The 22,283-nt window shown below is 46.2% G+C and overlaps 1 protein-coding gene across 2 annotated transcripts in view; it reads left to right on the plus strand.

Annotated features, from left to right (window-relative positions):
• Positions 1-22,283, plus strand: part of PHEX (phosphate regulating endopeptidase homolog, X-linked) — a 162,415-nt gene that overhangs the window by 78,039 nt on the left and 62,093 nt on the right. The window lies entirely within an intron of this gene.

The following is a 22,283-nucleotide window of genomic DNA, read 5'->3' on the forward strand; positions in this document are numbered from 1 at the left end:
CCCGGGCGAGCCCGGACACGCTCTAGCTCTGGTTCGATGGGCAGCAGGTGTGGGCTGAGCCTCTGTGATTCACCTGGCCTCCCTGGAGGTCCTCAGCAGGCCCAGGGACACTGCCAGGAGTCACATTGGGTGAGGCCAAGCGACCTTAGAGGTTCTGGCCTCCTTGGTCAGGGAGACAGGGAGTGAGAGTCAGGGCGGTGCTGTCCCTATTCCTGCATCCCGGCCCCTGAGGTGAACTTCACGAGGAGTGAGCCCTCGGGTAATCTGGGGGATGGACCATGCTGCCCATTGATTGGAACAAATGTCCCATTCTGGTGGGGGCTGTCGATGGTGGGGGAAGCAGTGTCAGGTGTGCTAGGGGGCCAATGGGAGCGTTCTGTTACTGTGAACCTAAAACGGTCCTGAAAAAAATAAAGTTATTCAAAAACTAAAGCAGAGGACAGCATTCTCAGGCTACTTAGCCCCACTGAAATGAGACCGAGCAGAGGTTTAGCAAGGACATTTAGCGCTTTAATACTCCCGTGGTGGGTGCACACTGCCACAGATATCTTTGTCAGTGGACACGACAACTCTGTTCAGGTTTATTGTGGGTGGGCGGGAGGTGTGGGGTGTTGCAGGAAGACAAAGGGTGGGTGTGCTGCTTTTCTCCTCGCGGCTGTCAGAGCTGTCTCACGGCCTGTAAGGCGCGAGCTGAGGAAGGCAGGAGAGCGGGCTGTGATGAAAGGCTCTCCAGATGGCGGAGGAAACGGTCAGGGCAGCAGCACTTTGTTGTTTTTTCCAAGCTAATTTTTTGCCAGGCTCGCATGTGATATCTGGAGCAGAATGGGTCTTGCCCTGGGCAATTGGGGGCTCAGCGCATGAGAGGCTCTTGTTCCTAGCCTGACACCCCCGCGGACCGAGGGGCTAGAAGGAGGGGTGCAGTGGTGAGGGCTGTGTGTGTGCGCTGAGTAGTTGGATACCAAGGGAGTATCCTGGAAACTGACTCCAAGTACTTCGGGCCGTATGGGTGGTGCCTGCCTGGGGGAGACCTGCTGAGTGGCCTCAGAGAGTGAGGGCCTTGCAGTTGGACTTTTGAGGCAAGTGGCCCAGAGCTCCTTCTCGAAGGAGGATATTCTCAGTCTTCCTAATATCAGACATGCTCCTGTCCGCCTCTGAGTCGCTCTCCATTCTTATATTTTATTTCAATGAGAGCCGTCCCTTTTTCTTCTCTAAAACTACTCTTTGAACTCTCTGCTTTCTTTGAGCTGAGTTCAACTTGCCGGGAATTCAACTAGTCGTTCACAGCTGCAAATATCAAAGGCAGTTGTTCTACTGGATCTCACCAGGTTCTCTGAGTCTTAGCCTGAATTTCAGAGTTCATGACAGTTCCTTTAATCAGCAGTAAGAAACAGGAATACTGTCCAGCCGCTCTCCAAAGCAGGGCCGCCCTGGGACCCCAGAAGATGCAGATTTTCTTTTTTGCCAAATTAGATGGACGTGCAGTTCTGTAAACTACCTCTGGGTGGAGCTCGTAGTACTCACAAGGAGGGTGCTTGGGGCGCTGAAGACTTAATGCAGCTTTCTGCTCTGGGGTTGTTTTTGAAAAATTATCTTTTTCTTGCCCTTTTTCTCTGCTGTCCTCGATTTGATTGCCTTTTAATAGTCAGCAAGAGAGGCGAGGCGCTGCCTAATAATTCCTTGAATCTTAGATGGAAGTCTTTGCCGATCTTAGGGCTTTGTCTCCACCACCAGTAGCCCCTGCAGTAAGACAGGATTGGCCTGCCTTCGGATGGAGGGGGTAATTCGCCTGCTCTTCCTGGTGTGACTTGGCACTGTTCTTTGGGCATGTGTTGTACGCAGTATATCACCCAGGCGGGCGGAAGATTTCTCATCAATAACAGTGCCCACACTGGGCCAGTGCTGAGTCACTTGGCATCCCGTTGGGGACGCTGCAAAACTGTTCTGATGTGTGAGGGGGAGAAGCTTTTCCTCCCCTCACCATGCGCTCTGAGCTGCAGCAGATTACAGCATCTCCTGACGAGTGTTGACCCCAGCATGCCCTGATGGCCCACCTCCGGGAGGGAGGACCCAGCTCACCTGCAGCCGTCCGTCTGTCCGTTCGAGGCCTCACGCCCTTACTTTAGCAGCGTGATCCTTTCCCCAATGGAAGCGCCGCCGCCGACGGACCGGACGATGGACGGACGGCGGCTCTGCGCTGTTCTTCTCTCGCTCGCGGCGATCACTGTGAAAGACAAATGAGGATGCCGCTGCTTCCGTGAAGGGTAGATTTGTTATCACCGTCTCCCTGCCTTTTCCCTCTGATCCCTTAAGAGGTCACGAGTGGTTTTCTGTTGTGAGACCAACAGTGTAGGCTTCAAGTGGACATGTGGAAGGGTGAGGCGGGCACCCGTGTTTGTTTCCGATTCTGCGCTGCCTGCGAGCGTGCGCGCTCACTGGACCCCAGCGAAGGACAGCAGTGCAGCTGCTTTTCCAGGCACCACAGCTGTGGAGTGAGTGTTAGGTGGTGCCAGTGATCTTGGGGGGTGTCTTCTGGGAGATTTGCCTGCTCGGGAACACAGGAGGAGGCTCTCCGAGGCGAGGCCAGGCAGGGGGAGCGCAGCTCTGCCTCTGGCCCCCAGGCCCGGGGAGCAGGGTTCGGCCAGCGCTGGACTCTGGGTGTGATCAGGAGCAGCCGCTTCCTAAACTCGCCTGATTCCCACATGGACTCAGTCCCCTACCTCAAGCCGGATCCTTTCGAAGGGCTTGTGCTCTCGCCCCTGGGACACAAGCTTGTAGACCACCCCGCAGGGAGAAAGTCTGGGGGGAACTCATGGGGGAGCGAGCAGGAAAGATGCGGCTATCTCCACCCAGGGCAGGCGCAGAGGGCTCCTGGGAAGTCAGCCGTGTGCTGACCCCTGTTGGGTGGGCCACCCACGGGCACAGACTTGGGGAGAAGCAGACGTTTTCTCAGAGGGCCAAACCACAATGAAGATTACTTCTTGGGCTTTGTCTCTGGCAGGAAAAACGGCTTCTATGCTTCTAAGTTCTTTGCCTGGAGCCCTGGTAACAAAAGGTAGATGAGTGAGAGGAAAACAAACAGAAGTTTATTAACAGGTATATCTCGTGCATAGGTGAGGAAACTCAGAGAAAAGAATAACTCAAAGAGGTGGCCTCGACCTCCAGCTTATATGGATGGTATCTTAATCGAAGAATGATGAGTTGCAGAGAAATGGCGACAAAGGAAGGTCGTGTTTAGACTTTTTATGGGGGCTGACTGCAAGGAGGTAGATGTGGAGAAAATGAACAGCAGGCGCAGGCTGGTTCAGAGAGCTCAGTATGAGATTGCTCTGGTGCTCTCTCAAGGCCGTAGGGCCTAAAGTTGGCCCCCGTGATTCACTTTTGTCCTTCCCGGTAGAGAGGGGACAGCTTTGAAAATTGTCCCTTCTCTCCTGACACCGGTCATTCTGCCCAAAGCCTCCCCCGCCCCACAGGACAGCAGCCTAGAAGAAACCACTGAACCATCTGGGCAGCCTGTCTCATGCTGCAGGTGCTCTTCGCAGTCGCTCAGGTGGATTCACCCCGCTTAGCAAATCTCCAAGGTAGCTACCGATCTCCCCAGTTCACAGAGGTGAAAACTATGGATAAGGGAAGTTAATAATTTCCAAGGGCAATACAGCTAATAAAGGGGAGAGGTTGGTCTGAGTCCTGGGAGTCTTTCTCCAGCATTTCACTCTTGACCTCTGCACTGCGCTGCCCTCAGGCCGGCGAGGGCCATCGCGCTGGTCTGTGCGTGTGTGTGAGAGGTGGAGAGACATGGGGCCAGGGAGTGCCGGCTAGCTTGGACAGCAGCACATGTTCAGGGATGGAGGGAGGTTGGGATGGGCGAGAGCAGAGATCCTGAAAGTCCCTCTGTGTTCCTGGGTGAGCCCCGGAGTGAGTGCAGGAATCAGGGTGACTGTTTCCTTGAGCTGCTGCGCAAATGCGCTAGAATCTGCACCAAGCAGGGCAGGGACAGCTTGATAAAAACGCTTCCCATCTTTCCTTCTCTTCTGCAAAACAATTTAAAGGCAGTGGGTGAGATGAAACACTGCACGTACCGCCACGTGCATGCAGTCCTCTGTTGACTGAACACTATATGTAGATAAATAATGGAATATTATTCAGCCATAAGAAGTATGACATTTTGCCATTCGCACCGATATGGATCAACCTGGAGGGTGTTATGCGTAGTAAAATGAGTCAGACAGAGGAAGTTTTACAAATGCCGCATTTTTCACATGCATGTGAAATATTAAAAAAATACAACTGAACTTATAGATACAGAGAACAGATTGGTGTTTGCCAGAGGTGGGGGAGGGGAGGAGTTGGGCTGAAGGGACCAAACGATACAGACTTCCAGTCATAAATAATGCCTGGTGAGGTAATGTCCAACATGCTGGCGATAACCGATAACTATTGTATTGCATATTTGAAAGTTGCTGAAAGGGCAGATCTTAAAATTCTCGTCATGAGAAAATAAGTTCTCATGCCAAGAAGAAAAAAAAAAAACTGTAGCCATGTATGGTGAGGGATGTTAACTAGACTAATTGTGGTGAGCACTTTGTTATATATGCAAGTATTAAATCATTATGTTCTAAACCGAAGGTGAATATACTGGTATAAGCCAATTATACCTCAATGAAAAAAAGTAAACAGAAAAACTGCACATGGGTTGGCAGACCCACCTCCAGGGTTTGAGGTGGCCGGTCTGAGGTAGGGTTTGAGAGTGAGCACTTCTGGCAGAGTCTTCGTGAAACAGTTGGTCTGGGGCAACCCTTGGAGAATGTAGGTGACTACGGCTGAAAACTCCCTTCCACCGAGGCTGTGTTAGAAGAACCAACAAATGTTTTTTTAAGGGGTTCCACTGTCCGCCGCCTTTCAGGAGTCCCTGTTCACTGTCTCTCCCAGGGCAGCGCCTTGAGTGAGTCCCGGGACACCCAGAGCCCAACCAGGCCCCTGCTGCTTTGTTGTTCCTTCAAAGTCCAGGTCCAAAGTTTCCTTCTTGGTCTGTTGTCCTGGCCTCCAGGGCTGTGCCTGGGAGTTATGTAGACGTCGTCCGTCCACATAAAAGCCCTCCTGGTAGTTGAAAATGTTGAAGTGTCTATTTCAGAAGAAAAGGCTCAGTAAGCAAACATCGGCCAGGCTAGATGGTCTCAATGCTTTAAAAATATGAACCTCCTCATTGCTATGACAACCATATGGAGTAGGTCACATGATTCCATTTTACAGACGAGGAAACTCAAGCACAGAGAGGGCAAGCCACTTGTGCAAGGCCACACAGCTAGTAAGTAGCAGAGTCCCTGGGAGTTGGATTTCAGAGTGTACTTTTATCCACAATGGTCAGCAGGTCTCAGTGTGCCCCGCAGTCCAGCAGCATTGACATTGCCTAGGTACTAGCCAGAAACAGAGTCTCGATCCTATCCTAGAGCTCCAGCGTCAGAAGCACCGGCTGGGGACTACGGGCCCTCGGAGGCGCCCACGAGGCTCAGTGTGGGAACCACCGCTTTGTGCTGGGCTCCTGTTGCCTCATGCCGCTGCCTGCTGGCCAGGTTTCGACATCTCTTTTTAAAGCTCAAGTTCAAAGCTGAACACATATGCTAGATGTAGTCCAACTCACGCAGCACAATGGAAATATTATCACTACCTTTGTTTCGCATACAAATTATGTCAAGAAATCCAAAGTCTACATTATGGCTGTCTTTCCCCTCAGCTGTGTCACGGTTGGCTTGTAACAAATTTACAGTCAGGTAATTTCTAGGTCGTGGTCGTGGTCGTCGTCTGTTTTTGAATCCCTCAGGAGCTGTTCTTAAGCCTATGGCTCTAGCCCTAAAGTTGGCTCTTTGGAAAAAACCAGAAACCCTCACTACAACTTCGTATTTATTCTTATTAAGATCCACTTAACTTTAGCTTTATTGATGGCTCTGTCTTTTAAAACATAGATTTCTGCATCATCTGTATGTTTGCTGTTTTTGTGATGAAAATCTATGCTCATTAAGGAAAATCTAGACAATAAAGTACAAAAGTAGAAAAATATTCTTCCATCACCCATACATGGCCACTGCTGGCATTTTGATGCATGACTTTGGTCTTTTCCCTGTGTACAGGTTTGAATAATGATGTAGATATAAATTTGATTCCTTTCCCCCTTTTTTTCCCTCTTAACATTTTTATCCTAAGCCTTTCTCCTAGTACCGTAGACTCTTTGTAAAAGAATTTTCACTGCTGCTGCATGACTGCCCATAGTTGGGCGTTTCGGCCGTGCTGTTCCTGAGAGCACCATGGCACGCATCTGGTACAACATGCGTCCTCCCTCTGCCCTGTTCAGGACTGATTCCTTAGGATGTCACCTCCAAAGACCCTTAACGGCCTCCATCATACAGTGTATCAACTACTGTTGCTACCTCTGAACCTCCATAAGGCCATTCATTTGCTTTTTGGGTTCGTTTCCCTGTGTTACTAAGTGAGCGTGCTCACACGTCCACCTGGGTTTGGCCTCTTTGCTTGGCCTTCAGAGACTCCCCTTGGAGTCTCCTCTAGAGCCGATGCACCAGCTTTGTGTCAGGTCTTTGGTTAGGTGCTAATTAGTCACTAACCAATGGATTTTTAGCCCAGCTGTTCTTTGAACAACTGCATGGAACCATCATCCAATTTCTCCATTTTGCCTGCAAGGAGCTAGATCACGAGCTATTTCCCAATGCCTTGATATAATCCAGTCATGCTGTATTTAGGGCATTCCTTGATCTACCAATCTCTTCCATTGAAAAAGTACCGACTTGATGGAATTGCATAACTGTTCTCCAGGCTGCCGTTCTTGCTACGGTCCTGAGGTCGTGTCGGTGACGTCATTCCATGGGTCTGGCCAGCTACCCGCACTTCCAAACCCAGACTCCCAGTCTTGCTTCGCAGCTCACTGGAGGCACTCAGCGCCTGCTCCTGCACACCGTTACCATTTCTGTTCACTGTGCTCTCCTCCCCTGGCTTCCCATCCTCTTTTTTCTTACTAAAGTGAAATTCTCACAGCATGACATTAATCTGGCCCCAGTGTACAGCTCAGTGGCATTTAGTGCACTGGCCACCATCCTCCCGTTTAGCTTTACTCATCACCCCCAAATGAGTCTTCATCCCCAGGAAGCTGTCACTCCTTTCCCCCTCGCACCCGGCCCCAGACAGGCACCCGACTATTTTCTGTGTTGTGAATTCACCTATTTTGGGTATTTCATCGAGAGCCACGGCAAAAGGGGCTGTGCTCACCTCGTGTGTTCTCCAGGCTTATGGTGCAATGTGCATCCTCTCTGCTCTAATCCATAGCCCCACTTCCACTCTTGGAGAGAGAACAGGCCTCACCCGGGAGTGAGGGCTTTCCTGTCTCCCCTGAACTTTTGAAATGGCCTCCTAGTGTCTGTTTATAACTGGAAAACCTTACCTCCCAACAGAGATCACTGAGTTGAAATGACCCTTTGGCGGGGAAGAGGTGTGCTGGGCTGGTTTTTCTTGCCCACTTAGAATCTTCCCACTTAGACCCTCACCTGGCTTGACACTCCCTTCTTTGGCCACCGGGCAGACCCGCAGCTTCACCGACACACTTCAGGAGGAGGAGGGCTCACTGTCCCTCCCCCGTGGACTGGGAAGGAGTGTATGGCCATCTTCGTAGTGTTGGGAGGAGTTAGCAAGCATGTCTGCCGAGTAGGCCGCAACACGCATTCATTTTGTCCAAGTTTCCTCCTATTTCCTCAACAGATGATGTAAGGCCGCATCCCAGTTTCCTCAGGTGGGGAAAGAAAAGCTTTCCTTGGGCTGGAGGTACAAAATAAACTTCTATTCACTCTGTTCACTATTTTAAAACATTATCTTATGGACATTTTCAGGCATGCGCAGAAATGTATGTGACAAAACCCAGGGTCTCGTCTGCCAGCCAGGGAGGGTGTTCCTTGTTCTGGTGTTGTCTACTCACAACCCACCTGTTTGTATGCTTGAGGATTCTAAAACTGATCTCAGACATCACTGTATTATAAACATTTCACATTACGTACTGCCAACAGATAAGGGGTTTGAAAAAGCTTGACCTGCCCGGGAAGGTTAATAACAATGCCTCATGAATTAGTATCTAGCCTGTAACTTCCTGTAATTATCTCAAAAGGATTCTAAATGAGAGGTTCAAGTCGGTATCCAAACAAGGCCTACACACTGCAGCAAATAGGGCCATCTTTAAGGCTTTAACCCTTTTCAGTGCTCCCCTCTCCCGTACTCATGAAATGTATTTGTTGATGGCATGGGATCATTTGTCGGGCAGGATTTTCAACAGTCTTGATTATATCTTAGTGCTGTCCTTTCACACGGTCTTCTGTCCTTTATATTTTCTGTAAATCGGTAGGTAGTTAACACAAGATGTTTGATGAGATTCAGGGTCAATTTTCTTTTGGTGAGAAGTCTCCGGGGAGCAGCGCTGTGTGTTTCCTGCGTGATGGCGGCTGTCCACTCCCAATGAAAAGGGTCGATTTGCGGGTCCCAGCGTGTCCAGACTGATTCTTCGATTTGAATTTCCCGAGTAACCGTTCTCCTCAGGCGGTGGCTACCTTTTGTGACTGAGACTGATCTTCACACAGGAACTTGAAAAAACCCCTGGTAGTCAAGCCACCCCCAGAATAATGGTGTCAGACTTTGGGGGATGGGATCCAGGCCCCAGCAGCTTTCACATTTAATCTCCCACGAGATAACAGAAGTGCAGCCAGAGTTGAAAAGCTCTCTCCCACTTGTTTTCACGGTTACTGCTAATACTGTATAAACACACAAATTCCTTCAGAGCTACAACTGGTGATTTTCAAATTCTGTCGTTATTCTTTCTGCGTTTATTGGCTGGCATTTTGCTATCAAAGCAATTTTCTCTCCTCACCCACTTGATTACACTGACATGTAACTTATACAGGTAAGGTAGCATAAATGCCTGTCTTTTTCTGTATTAATTTTCACAAACCGTTGATGCCCAAGCACCTCCAAAGGTACCAAAACAGTTTTTGAAATTATCACGAAAACTCAGGGAAGCTTATTTATTGGATAGGTTTTTAATTTCCCACAATCATTATTGTTTTGAAATGCAAATTGTTCCCATACTGGCCCTCTTCCTTTAGGGAGTTTTGGTAAGAGTCATTTCTGACAGTGTCCTTGCTTCCTGGCAAACAAGCTTCTTTTCAGTCACAAACAGGTTTTTGAACAATTTATAATTTAGTGCCTAAACTCATTCTTCTAATTCTTCTTCCAGTGTGTGTGTGTGTGTATTTGTGTTGGGGAAGGAGTGAGTGGCTTCTTACAAATTGAAATGCAGTGTTTCAGAAATAAGCAAATTCACACAAATAGGGGTGAGAGGCTGATGTGGTTTATCAGTTGTTCGGGACATCATGCTAGTGCTCAAACATGTAATCTAGAGCTTATGGTTTTTGAAAATTTCTGTGGGGTTGCATCTTCAGATTTGATCATCAAGAATATAAGTACATAACTAGTACATGACCATGCTATACTTAAAAACATATATAGGGGTTAAGTCTTAGCACTATCACCGCTATGGCCTGAATTTGATCCCCAGCCAGGGAGCTAACACACATGTGGCGCAGCAGACCTCTCCTGCCCCGCCCGCTGCTCCCCTCAGCAGTGGATTTCAGTCCATCTGCCTGTTCTGCCCCCCACTCTGTCTCTGGGGAATCCTCTCATCCCCACCCCCACACCTCTGGCCTACACTCCAGTTCTGTTAAAAAAAAAAGTAATAGTAATAAAAATAGATATTATATATGTTATAGATAATATATATTATATATTTATAAATATATACTATATTTAAATAATATATATTACACTGCTAGGGTCAAGGAGTAGAACTGATTTGAACTCTGTGGAACTATATAAAAAGATGAGACTTTGCATAGTAAAAACTTTAAAAATTTCAGCAATATCACAGGCAGTCAGAGTTTGAACATGGTTGGGTGTAAGTGCATAGGTTTTATATATTTAATAGGGGCTATTTGCTATTGAAGGATTGGCTGGCTGTTGGACCTCAAAAGCAGTTGTGACAAGTCCCAGTAGCCTCTGAAAATTGCAGGGGCCCAAAGCAGAAAACTACTCTTTAAAAAACTGTGGAGAATATTTATTACTTTTATTCATGGGATGGGTGGGGGAGATTTAGTACCTGTCGTGATTCCTTTTTGGTCCAACTCCAAATTCCACATGTTAGGAATTCACTTACAGTTACACGCTTAATGTGGTTTAATACAAAGAACCTGTGTATTGATGTTTAGTTTCTTGGGGAGTGAGTCCATTAGGAGAGTCTGAGTTCTCTGTGTGCATTTTATGATGCACCTCTTCTTCAGCCGCAGATGAAACTAATGGCCAGGACGCACTGCTGATCTGCTCTCTCTCGGTTGAGTCTGCTGCTGTCAGCGGCGCCTTTCTTATCTGGCTGCTGGTCCAGCTTGGCCACTTGTATGGAATGTCAGTTCCATTAATAACCTGAGGGCCGGGCAGGCACATAGTGGCAAATGAGTGCAGTGAGAGAAATTGTATTTAACTGGGTGTTCTGAATTGTCACTTTCTAGACGTTGGCATAGTTGGGTAAAGGCGGACTGAGGCTGTGACAGCACATCCATTTCTGACAGAATCTCACTGATGAACCAGAGAAACAGCCTGATTCCAAGAGAAGAATGAGTGAAAGAAATGGGGGAAGAAGGATAAAGATTTGGGGTTGGAAAAGATGGAGGAAGCCATGGTAGGAAGAAATGCAGTGTTTCAGAAATAAGCAAATTCACACAAATAGGGGTGAGAGGCTGATGTGATTTATCAGTTGTGGGACATCATGCTAGAGGCAACTTCACAAAACAAATTTGATTTTGATTTTGAATATTATTATTCTTGATGTTTCAAATACTAAAGGGGTTTGCAGAAGGATTGATTGCTTAGGGAGGATTTTGGAGTTTTGTGCTGGTGGTTTTTGTTCGGTATCAGACAGTTGTAGGACAGAAGCAAGCAGGTTTTAATTTTCTTCATGCAGGTAGAACAGCTCACCACTGCAGTGCTCTGTTTGGGTTCTCTACCGCCATGGAACACACCCTCTTGCCAAAGTGCTGGCTTGAGGCAGCAAGTTTTCTACTTTCTATTTATCGTTATTACGTGGGTGGGCCGGGGCTCAGCAGGGTGGCTCTTCTGCTGACCTCACCTGGAGTCTCAGGCTGTTGAAGTCAGATGGCTGTTAGAACAGGAAATTCCAGGTGCTTTCTTCACTCGTATGTGTGGGTCATCAGTGTCCGTGAGTGGCCTCTTGTTCCAGGAAGGCCGAGTGGTGCTCTTATAGGTGAGCCGAAGACTCCAACAGGGAGGAGGCAGAAGCTGCCCGTCTTCTTATGGTCTGACGTCAGAAGTCCAAGACTGTTTCCGTGTTGCATTCCCTTGGTCAGTGTCAGGACCATTGTCGATCCCTATCCAAAGAAGAACGCCCCTCATATGTGAGTAGCACAGGGTAGGAGGCATTGTCAGCAGCCATTTTTGGAAACAGTCTACCTACAATCTCTATCCTTTGTCTCTCGTCTCTGTTCAGTTTTTAAATTTTTTAAAAATTAAAAATTGTCGACTATTTTTTTTTAAAGATTTATTTATTTATTCATACAGAACTGGGGTACAGGCCAGAGTTGCAGAGGGTGAGAGCATTCACCAGAGACGGAGTAGGGAGCAGAACAGGCAGATCATGGAAGTACACTGCTGAGGGGAGCAGCGGGCGGGTCAGGAGAGGTCTACCACGCCATGTGGATCTCCTCCGGGACAGGCGGGGATCGAACTCATGCGGAAGTTGCTTTAGCTTCTCAGTGCTGTGCTTTAACCCGCTGTGCCACCAGGGAGGGCCCTTGTCGACTATTTTTATCTCATCTTTTTAAGAATTGACCTCAGAGTGTCTTTAAAAAATGTTTCTTTTTGGAAAGGAAAAATACCGGATGGTTTCACTCAACAGGAGTATAATGGACCAGACGAGAAAATAATAACAGTGAACAACTATATACCAGAGACATTTTATGGGGGTGGAGTGGGGAATGGGATCAAAAACAGTGGGGGGAGGGAAGTGCGCTGGACTATGGCGATGGCACACGGGTGACTTGGTGATGGGAAGCCCACGGGGATGACAACTGAGATGGAAAAAGGCACAACATGATGTAAAAATAAACTATAAAAAAACAATGAGAAATATATCTTGATCAGAAACAAAAAAAAATGTTTCTTTTTACTATTTTTCTGTTTGGTTAGCTATGCTGTTTCTTGTTTTTGACTGATTTTTTTTTCCTCCTTACTTAGCTCAATACCAATCTATACATCGAATCACAGAACTATTTGAGTAAATTTGATTATTGTTGAACTATGAGGGGGAAAGGACTTGCCCTTAGACTGCAAGACCTTCCTGCACAGGTGTAAGAAATCGCCACTAGGGGATTTAGGGAGCAGAACTGGACTAGGTCATAAGGGACCCCACCCCATCTTAGTTGCTAAATATTTTCCCCCCAGTTTTACATTTGAATTGCTTAATAAATAAGCTTCAAATGTACACCCTACACCGCCTTCCTGTACTTTCTAACCGAAGACTCTTGGCATGGGAAAGGGCATGCTTCACTCTGTGTCCTTGCAAGGTCAGGTGCTCCAGCACTGGCACTGCCCATGTAGGCAGATGAGAGCCTCCTCCTTGGGCTTTGTAAGGATTAAATTAATGAGCCTAATGAACTTGTCACAAAGAGGACTGGAGTTGAGGATAATGCTAAGGTTGTGTCCTTTAAGGCCACAGAAGAGAGCCTTTGATTAATTATGATGTTAAATTATAAAAAGAATTTACAAGTTTTTGGAATTATTCAGCTGGTTCTTCCAGGCTTTTGAAAGTGAAAGTCAAAGTTTAAAAAAGTGGTTTGTATAGATCTGTAATAAGTCGTGTTCTAATGAGGTCCTGTGAGTTGTTCTAATAATTTCTGATTTCCATTAAAAATTATTCCTAGTAAATGAGCTTGTCAGTGAGAGAACTTTTGAAATGAGAAAACGTGACAGAGTAGAAGCGGAGGAAGTCTCTTCTTCCTCTCGCCCCCACTCACCTTTCAAGCCTTCCTAACCACTGGTTGCTTACTAGAATGCCCTATCACATATTTGTGTATTAACTGCCCATTTCTGACATTCTAGATCTTTCCAAACTAAAGACTGTAATTGAAACCTTCAGACCAATGTAAAATAGTGAAAAATGAAACGGTTGCACTAATATTGCCTGATTTACTGTCACAGCCTCAGCCTCCCTTTCCTCAGGTATGTCAGGGTCTAGAAAATGCCACTTCAGAACACCCAGTTAAAAATAAGTTCTCTCTTGTCATCCATTTGCCTGCCTGGCCCACCGTAGTTGCCTCTCCAAGTATCTCCTGAGGAGAGTGAGGCAGGGCGCTGTGGGGCCTTGTGAGGAGGAGCTGGATGCTCCTGCCAAGTTTCCAGCCTGGAGTCGTCTCAGACGCAGGCCATCAGTAGGAAGAAGACATTCCTCGGGTGGTTCTGTAAACGGCCATGCTGGCGGAGGAGAGCCTGTGAGAGCGTCGTGGTTGCGCCTGGCTGCGCGCACCAGTCTCCTGGGAACCTTGTTAGCACGCAGTCTTCGCAAGCCTGGAGGGGAGCCTGAGCTTCCGCATTTCTAATAAGCTCCCAAGTGAGGCTGATGCCCCTGGAACATGGACTTTGAGTAGTGACAGGGGAGAGCAGGGGCTTCGAAGGCCAAGTAGTCTCTGCCCCAGTACTCAAGTCTACTGTTTCAACATGGAAAGAGCCACAGACAACAGGCGAACACCTGCTTGTGGCTGTGTGTCAGTAAAAGTTGTGCTCATCGATCTTGGTCTGCAGGCCCTGACTGGCCAACCTGGTCGAAAGCTTTCCTAATCTTAAGTTTTTAACCAACAGTTTATTGCTTCTCTGGTTGGGCTGGATCTTGAGTAAGAATTAAGTGGTTTCTAAAAGGTTACTCAGTGACTTTGTTAGATGATGAATAATTGATGATGACATTTGGGCTACTGTTTACCAACAGCCCACGTTGTCCCTGGGCTGGGGCTCATTGCTTTGCCTTGAGTGTAGGTGGCCTTTCCGACTTCCTTCCCTAGACTGCCTTTTCAATGGTAGATCAAAACAGAGCTAGGATTTGTTCCCAAATGTGGCCCATGGGCATCCCAGAATAAATAACCAGGTCTGAACTGTGGAGGCGGTGGGGCTTCAGGTTGCATTTCCTGTCGCTGTCTTTCCCTCTGCCCCCTAGGTTTAGTCTGAAGGGATGACCGGCTATGTGAGGGGTAGAGATCAGTGAGGCACCAGGACCCATGCAGTTCACTTTGGAATGTCACGCCCACAGGAAGGGCGACCATAGTGGTTACGGAAGCCTTATTCTCACTGCAGATAATATAGCACCATGTGGCCAGTTTTGGTGGACCCGAAGTTGGACCCAAAGATTCATTGCTCAGAAGGTTTCTGTTTTCTCTTATGGGCTTCTGGGGCTAGGTACCAGGTTCCTGACCTGTGGTTTCTAACCCCCAAACCAGCCAGGGCTGAGCTTCAGAAAGTTTTGAGTTTAATTGGTTTAAGACAGAAACTTGCTCTCACTGGCCTTAATGATATCGACATCGCTAACACCACAAAAGGGACAGTTGTTTTTCCTCTCTTGACATGGGAGGCCAGGGGTCACACACGCTTGGGGCAGGCATTCTCGTGCAGACTCCATTTCTCAGTAGAACTTTTTTTCTGAGATTGAATCTTCTCTCCCAGAGCCCCCATTCACAGGAACCTTCCCTCTTCTGGTAAAATCTAGTTTACCTCATAAACTTGACTGTTCTGGAAAATACATGTACTGATATCTCCAGACTAGATCTGCTTTCTTGCTTTTGCTGTTTTGACGTCCCCTCTCAGCCAAGCCTTTGTCTTCAGGGAGCTCTCTGGCAAAGGTGAGTCCCTCTAGTGTCCAGAACCCAAAGCTCAATGTTATGATTTTTAGGGAGGGATGGAGAAACTTCTGAGAAAATTCCTTAAAACTCTAGATGCATCCATCTTGTCCTTACCACTGAGAACATTGCTTCTCTTGCCGCAGTGGCCTGGACTTCACACACTGGTCAGTTCATATGCATTTATAAAAATAAATGATGTTTATAGAATGCAATATTATACGATGTTTTCATCCTGGAACCATCTTGAGACAACATGGGCTTTGAAGTCTGGTTAAGGTGAAGTGAGTCTGGGTTAAGAAGCTGGTTTTGGCCTGAGTGCTGCGAGGACCGGGTGAGAGCTCTTTCCTCCGTCCGAGTCTCTGCTCCTTCGCAGTAAAGTGGCTGTAATCTGGACCCAGTTCCAATTTTCTTGGACATTATTAGTGTCCCTCATCAAAAAAAGTGTGCCTTAAATCTAGGAATGTAGTAAATAGGTAGATTGGAGATGAAATTGATAGTCCAAGCAGTTTGCCTTTATTCATCGCTTATTTCTTAGACAGTTATTCCTAAAGACAACATTAGATAGACATTTATGTTTCTGGTTTAATTTAGCTCTGAGCTCTTGTCGTCTTTGAAGAGGATCTTTTCATGGGGCCTTTCCCATCTCATTCTCTAAATTCTGTGTGTGTGTGTTGCAACCCATTCTCCACATGTGACTGACTGTGACCTTGAGGACAGAAATACAGTCCACTAAACTGTGTATTGTAACTCCTCTGCACACACAATGTGGATGAACTTCACAGGTGTCATCGAAAGAAGCCAGACACCAAAGAGTCCATATTTTTCTAAGGGTCCGCGATGGGCCAAACGGGCCTATGGCGATGCAGTCCGAATAGTGGTTATCTTGTGGGCGAGGGTCAGTGATGGCAAGACTCCAACAGAGCCTTGTAGGTGCTTTAAGGATTTAAAAAAATCTTGTCCCAGAACTACAAACACAGGTGTGTGTGTCTTATAAAGATCTTTCATTTGCACATTTAGTATTTGTGTACTTTGTGTTTAATTCAAGTGTGCAGTGCTTGTTTGGCAATTAACGGTCATTCAGCTGAAGGTCAGCTATTCAGTGGATATTACCATGAAGAAGGTAGCCAAGCTCAATTACCATGTGACTAAGGCCAATTTTGGGGGAAGATTTTTTTTTTATGCATACAGAACTGGGGTACAAGCCAGAGATACAGGGGCAGTGAGAGGATTCACCAGAGACAGAGCGGGAAGCAGAACAGGCAGATCGACGAAGTACATTGCTGAGGGGAGCAGCGGGCGGGTCAGGAGAGGTCTGCCACGCAGTGTGGGTCACCTCCCTGGCTGGGGATCAAACTCGTGTTGCAGTGGCTGTGGTCACTTCATTGTGCCACCAGGGAGGGCCCACTAAGGCCAATTTTTAAGGACGATGTGACATACATTTTGAAAGACACGGTGGACATAGTTCATAACCAGGGTTCACACTGCGATTTGTAACTTTGCTTGAATCCTCACCTGTTTCAGAAAATACAATGAATGTGTGGTATCCACACACAGTAAAATACTACTCAGAGATAGAAAGGAGATACTCTTGCCATGGTGACAACAGGGGTGGAACCACAGGGCATAATGCCAAGTGAAGTAAGTCAGAAGGAGAAAGACAAATATAGCCTGGAGAAACAAAACAAAGTGTCAGTCAGAACCAGTCCAGTAAGAGCAAAGTCTAGAAAGCTGTCTGTAGAGTTAAGGCTACCAGAGGGGGAGCGGGTACACAAAGAGGGGAGGGGCCCAGCGGACGTGGTAGAGGACTGTGGGTGCCTGGGTGGTGGGTGCGTAGTGGTGACAGACATCTGAGGAGGTGCAGTCCTGTGCCTCTGACTCACACACAGTTTGTAAACCAACATTACCTCAAGAAAAAAAATCAAGAAAATAGCGTGCACTGGGGTGCCAGGAGTTGTTTTGGGGGCCATTTGTTTAGGTGGCAGGAAACCAGGGCACGCCAGACATACTGTGCCATCAGATGCACGGAGGTCTCATTGTTTAATGGAGTCTCTACCACTCCCCTCTCCCCCTCTCTCCTCCCTCCCCTCATCCCTTTATCCATTCTACCTTGAGATGAAATCTGCAGCTCTAATAGATGCTACTGACACTTGTGCGGCAGCTCTACCAGATGGTATTTGATTCTCGGGTGTTCTGTGAAAAATGAAAAGACCAAACACATGCACAAATAAATGAAGGTGGAATTCATCTTTATAATTAAATGGAATATTACCTTGCTATGACTGATTTTAGCTTTCAAAGTGGATTGCATGCTAATTTTTCAGGGAACTATAATTGTATTAACGTGGCTTTTTCAATGCCTCAAAGTGCTTAAAAATAGATTTTGCCAAGTTACTGAGAGAAAAGTTATCAGAACTTTTAGTGGAAACATCTCTGAGATCCCGAGGTATAGGCGTATCGTGCCTGACAGTTGCGGAGCATTTCCAGGTTGTTGGCTTATTCTTTGCTCCCCTCATCCTGGGATTTAGGAGGCATTGGCCAGGAATTAAGTCAAGTTGCAAGTGCCTGAGGCACATTCAGAAATTTGTGGGATGAAAGATCACTGTGTGGTATTCCTACAATGCTGCTAGTGATGGCACCAGAGAGGTCACTATTCATGAAATGCCTCAGGAGTACTGCTTGAGGGGTGACAGGCCTTTTTATGAAGGGTTAACACAGTGGCAAGGATTCTCAGAAATAGGCCCAGAAGCCTTGGCAAGTACCACAATTGAGAGCAGAGAGTGTCTCAAACTTGAGCAGGGCGAGACTCCCCACTGGCAAGTAGTTGTAGCCCAGGGTGAAGTTGTACCCCCAGGGAACACTTGGCCAAGTCTGGAGATGTGTTTGGGCACTATTGTGGGGGGAGTGTTACTGGTATCTAGTGGGTTGAGGCCAGGCAGGAGGCGAAACATCTATAGCGCACATGAAAGATCCAGGCCAGTTCTGATCCAGTTGTGTTCTGGTTGAGAAACCCAGTCTTATGGTGAGGTGTTTATAATACGGATTCCTTGGTGGCCACTCAAAGATATTCTGACATCGATCTGAGGTGGATCCCCAAATTTGCATTTTCAACAAACTTCCAAGGGATGCTAATGTTGCCACCCCCAAGGACAAAACTCTGAGAAGCCCATGGACTGGAAGATTCCAAAGTCAAAGGCACAAGCAATACAGATGGTCATTGGCCTCTTAACACCTTCTAGAAAAAGTATACAGTAACTCACCTTTGCTTAATTTACTAATTCATCCAAGTTATCTAGCTAGATAGATCCTGCCACTTTAAGAGGGAGGTAGTTAAAAGCTACTAGGTTTGCAAAGAATTTTTCAGGTCAGAGCTAAATGTTAATAAAGAATGACAACAATTCCCACTCAATTGAACTGTTGATGAGAGAATGGGGATGTTTATTTTAGTGAATCTCCAGCTTGCCTCCTGTTTAAATAGTAATTTAACAATTGGAGGAGGCTTAAGTAGCTGATTAAATTTTTCTGAGAAAGCTAGGTGTTAGGGGAAAGAATCTTGAATCTTGACATTTAAAAATGATTTTTAATAATCTGAATGTATTTTCCCTCTCCCCCCATATGTTTGTTTGTTCCATAGAAATAAGTTTGGTTAATATTTGTACATTGGCTCTGTTATAAGACTCGGGTTGCTACAGAAGCTGAGGCAGTACTACACATGTGACCACATGCTTACATTTTGATGAAAATGTCCAAAAATGTTAACCTTTGTGCCTTACTTTTTGCTTGCTCTCTTTACTATTAGCTTTGAAAACTTGGGGAGCCTCTACTGTGGAAGGGGGGTTGGTTGGCTTTTTTGGAAAAGAGTCAGTAGTAAATAGTTTAGGATCTGTAGGGCATGTGGTTTCTGCTGCAGCTACTCACATTCTGTGATGGTGGCATGAAGGTGGCCAGAGACTGGCATAAATAAATGAGCATAGCTGTGGTGGTGTGTGGTGGTGGTGGGAGGGGAACTCTCCCTTAGGCTCGGTGTAGGGGGACCGGTGATGAACCTGACCAACGACAGATTTGTTAACAAGAGAAAAAGCAAAATTTATTCTCATAAGTAGGCTGATGCTCAGAGCAAGCATAGCTTGAAGAAACTAGAATTTGGGCGTCATGTACCATCTTTTCAAGGTATATGAAGAAGGTTGACCCTAAGGGAGCGTGACTGAAAGGTAGGAAATGACTGTGAAATATGTTAGAGACCAATGGAAGATCAGGTTGGTTTTAGTAAGGTCTGCTGACGCAACTTCTCATCCTGGCACCCACTCCTCATTTCTCTTCCCCCACCGCCCCGCACCCTTCATAACGGAAGCCTCTTTTAAGGGAAATTTATGAATTTTTTGAAGGTTCCACTCTTAGGCGAATAAGGGGAGTATGTCGAAAGTCCCTTCTCACCTGTGTAGTTTCCTTTTGTGGATGGGGAAATCTGTCGCCGCCAAGAAACATGAAGTGGGCGTTTGCAGGAGAGGGTGGATGATGGCACTGGCGTGTGATCCAGGATGGCGTCCATATTGGAGAGGAAGGACGATTCCTGTTATGCTGGGATGAAATCTGGCCTTTCCTGGCTCTCGTGAAATTAGGACTGTGATTTACTTTTAAAAAGCCTGCTGATTTGCTTATCTCTCCTCCACTGACCCAAGAGCCTGTGAACCACACCCAAAAGCCATTTGCAGAATTAAAGTTTTTGAAGACTCATAATCCATCAGTGCCGTTCTTATCGAGAAGATAAACTTCCATTGGTCAGACAACTGCATTGTTATTATTTGTGGGATCCAAATAGCCTCAGAGGATATTAAAGCCTGCTCCCTGGGCTAAAGTCATCAATACTGTGAACTCTGCTCAGGATAATATCTTCAGCCAAGGCCTCTGCACTAGTCAGTCATTTGCTTGGCATGATGGAAATTGCCGCTGTTTTGAAGGAGAGTGTAATTCCTGTGCAGAGTAAGGAGAGTGTAATTCCTGCACTTCCGGGGGCTTGAAGCTCATAATCTTGATTGATGTTTAATAGTTATCACAGAACTCATCACAGAAAATGAGGCCTTCGTGCGGTTAAGAGTAAAGTTTGCAAAGCCATTGTAAACGTAAGAAAGTTTTGCTATAATTATTTGTCAAAGGGCAGTTGATCTTCAGTTATTTCATTTTTTTTCTCATGTTGGTTAAATTAATAAAAAAGAAAAATATGCTGAGAGACTTAACTATGTAGCAGAATCACAACGCTGTTTAATTAAGTGATTAAAGCGATCCCTTTGATGTAATACATGTAAGACGTTTGAGAATTTACCTGATTCTCCTAAAGAGCTAGTCAGTGAGGATTAAAACAAATGAGCTTTCCTTTTTGCTTTCTGCTGATCAGCTTAATACTAAGTGGCTTTGAAAACTCAGGAGTAAAGCAGTCAACCTAACCAGTCTTTAAATCAGGTTGGTCATCTGTGTAAAAATTACACGCTGCTTCAGGGCACCCAGCCAAGGAAAGCAGAACTGTGTTTGGCCTGCTCCTCTCAGCATCTCTGTCAGGTGCCACATGCCTGGTGGAAAAGCCTGGGCTGGGGGGGAGAGGAGGTGACTTGAGCCTTTACATCCTTGAAACGTTATGTTTGCAATGTTCCTGGTTTTTCTGAGTTCACTTGGGTGAGCCATTGTCTCTCAAAGTACATGTCTTCACTTTATGAACTCTCTTGTCTCCACAGAAGTTAATTGTGATTTTTAACGCTCTAGCTCTAAGACTGTAAGGAAAGGAATAAATTCCCAGGAAACCAAGATTTGTTGCAGGTACATCTTGTAATAGCAACGAGGAAAACAAAACAAATTAAAAATAGCTAAGCCATGCATGAGCACGGGCTCTCGCTCTCTCTCTCTCTCTCTCTCTCTCTCTCTCACACACACACACACACACAATACACACACACACAATACACACACACAACACACACACAATACACACACACAACACACACACAATACACACACACAACACACACACAATACACACACAACACACACACACAATACACACACACAACACACACACACACACACACACACCATCCTGTGTCAATTTGTGAAGCACTTGCTGTAGATCCAGTGCCACTCAGGCAGCTCAGTGAACACTACCCTCAAGGGAATTATCTGTCAGCCCAGCAAACTGGGCCTCCCAGGCCAGATAAGCTCATGGCCCATAAGCTAAGCATGGATTTTACATTTTAAAGTGGCTTAAAGAAATCCAGAGATAAAGACGATATCACGAGACATAAAAGTCGTATGAGATTCAGATGCCAGTGTCTATCAGCAAGGTTTTACTGGAACAGAGCCTTTCATTATGTGTTGTCTACGCCACTTTCCCTGGGCACAGCGGCAGAGCTGAGTCAGGCAACCGAGCCCACACGGCTTGCAAAACTGAAACATTTCCTATCTGGTACTCAGAAAAGGTTTGTGCACCCCTACCTAGCTAGCCCAACTTTCCTTTTCCCAGTTCCCTCACCATCCAAAAAACACTTCTCTTCGCATTCTTTGTTGCTACATGGGTATTGGAAATCCATCCATTCATGTTTAACAGGTGAGGAAATTGTGGAACAAAGGGTTCAGAAAATTTAGGTGTTGCAGATACTTTGTAGTAGCAAAATGGCAAGTTGTCAGAGAATGCTTTTTCTCAGCATTTTAATACAACTACAGCGAGGCCATGAGTCATTTATATATATGTTTATAAAATTTGCTTATGAATATCTAAATATTTATATACTTTTGAGCTATTATAAGTAATAATTATATACAATATGTTATTATGTATATTTACTTATGCACATATATAGAAATACATATTTTAGATTTATTATTTATACATACAAGAACTTGGGTCCAGGCCAGAGGTGCAGGGGGTGAGAGGATTCACCAGAGTGGGGAGAAGAACAGGCAGATCTACTGAAATCCACTGCTGAGGGGAGCAGCCGTTTTGATAGGAGAGGTCTGCTGTGCCATGTGGGTCAGCTCCCTGGCTGGGGATTGAACTCGTGCTGCAGGGGCTGGTGATAGCTCGATGGCGCTGAGACTTTAACCCCTGTGCCACCAGGGAGGCCCACATTTGTATACTTTTATGCTCACTTGGCATGGAGGGGCCTGGGCCTGAGCTTAGAGTAGCTTCTCCATGAATATTTGTCAGTTGATTAAAATGGCTTATGTTAAAAAATCCACTTTTGATGGCCATCAAAAACCAGTCACAATGGATCTTAAATGTTGCTCTATTTTCCAAAAGCTCCCTCTGTTCTA

The sequence above is a fragment of the Condylura cristata genome, unplaced genomic scaffold, assembly GCF_000260355.1.
Source record: "Condylura cristata isolate star-nosed mole 26May11 unplaced genomic scaffold, ConCri1.0 scaffold00027, whole genome shotgun sequence".
In the NCBI taxonomy this organism is placed as follows: Eukaryota; Metazoa; Chordata; class Mammalia; order Eulipotyphla; family Talpidae; genus Condylura; species Condylura cristata.